Genomic DNA, 2,500 nt, shown 5'->3' with positions numbered 1-2,500 from the left:
TGTAGCCTGTGTAGACGTGAGTGTGTGAGTATGAATGGACCTGAGAGAAAGATATACAGATATATAATATATATATATATATATAAGAATAGTATATATTATATTTATGTATGTATGTAATCTAACTTATATATCCTATTTATATATATATATATATATATATATATATATATATATGTATTATATATAGATATATATAATATATATATGTATATATATATATATATAATATATATATATATTACATATATACATACATACATAACATATCGATATCTAGCATCTATCAGTGTGTATATATATATATATATATATATCTATATATATATATATATAATATATAATATATTATATATAAAAATACATATATACACACACAAACACAGTCACACACACACACACACACATATATACACTCACAAACACACACACAACAACACACACACACACATACACACACAAACACACACACACAACACACACATACAAACACAAACATATATAAATAATATAATAATTTTAATATATATATAAATATAGATAGATAAAGAAAATAATACATATGTACATATATATATTATAAATATATTATAATGTATAAATAAAAAAAAAAATAAAAATATATATATATATTAGATATGTATATATCTCTATGTATATATATATATATATATAGATATATATAATATATATATTTTATATATATATATATACAGTATAATCTATAAAATATCTATGTATATATATGTATATATATATAATATATGTATGTATATATTATATATATTATAGATATATATATATACATAGATATATATATATAATAAATATATATATATATAAATTATTTGTATATATATATAATATAATATAATACGCATATATATATATATATATATATATATATATATATATTATATATATAATATATATATCTAATAATCTAAAGATAATGCATACATATATATGTATATATATATAAATATACATATATATAATAATATATATATATATATATATATATGTATATATATATAATATATATGATATATATATTATAATATATATATAAACTATATATTTGTATATATATATATATATATATTTATATATATATAATTTATATATAATAATACTTTTAAAATTTATATATATATATATATATATATATAAGATTATAGATAGTTTTATATATATATATAATTTATATATAATACATACATATATTAAGTTATATATATAGTATAAATATATATATATATATATATATATATATATTATCATAAATATATATAATTATCATATATTAAAAGTTGGTGAATAAATATACACAAATATAAATAAATAAACATGTAAATATACATAATATATATCTAATATATAATATATTGATACATATTATAACATAAATATAATAAAATATATAGATATACAGATATAGGATATATATTATATATAGGATCTATATATATATATATATATATATATATATAAAATATATCTATTTATAATACCCAACACACACTACACACACACACACACACACACACACACAAAACACAAACACACCCATATATATATATATATATATATAAATAATGCTTCTGTGTTATATGATTTATATACAAGATATGTATATATATATACATATATAATATATAAAATACGAAATAAATATACCTAAATATAATATATAAATTATATATTTATATATATATATATTATATATATATATATATATATATATATATATATATATATATATAATCTAATATATGTGTGTGAGTGTGTGTGTGTGTGGTGTGTGGTGTGTGTGTGTGTGTGGTGAGTGTGTGTATCGAAATATATGTAAATATATAAAAAATATCTATTATACAGATATATTAATGTATATAAAGTATGTGTACATAATATATGTAAATTATTATTTATATAATATATATATATATATATATTGTATATGTATATATATATATATATATATATATATATTATATATATATATTATATATACGTATCTATATATATATGTATTTATGTACATATACATATATGTATATATATATAAAATATATATTATATATATATATATAAATATAATAATATAAATATATATAAATACACATGAATGTTATACACACCAAACTCTCGTAATACACAACACACACACACATATATGTATATATATGTATATATATGTAATATATATGTATAATATATAGATATAATATAAATATATTTATATATATAATGTATGTATGTATGTGTGTATACACACATTAGTATATACACTACACACACACACACATATTATAGTATATATATGTATACGATATATATGTATATATATATATATGTATATTAATATATTTATTTATATAAATATATATACTAATATATATATCTATATATATATATATATATTTATATATAATTAAATATATATATATATAAAATATATATATATATTTATATAATATATGTGTGTGTGTGTGTGGTG

Source organism: Penaeus japonicus, unplaced genomic scaffold, assembly GCF_977035675.1.
Source record: "Penaeus japonicus unplaced genomic scaffold, GWHDUDI00000001_assembly GWHDUDI00000040, whole genome shotgun sequence".
NCBI lineage: Eukaryota > Metazoa > Arthropoda > Malacostraca > Decapoda > Penaeidae > Penaeus > Penaeus japonicus.
The sequence above is the reverse complement of the archived record's forward strand: the minus strand, read 5'-3'. Positions refer to the sequence as shown.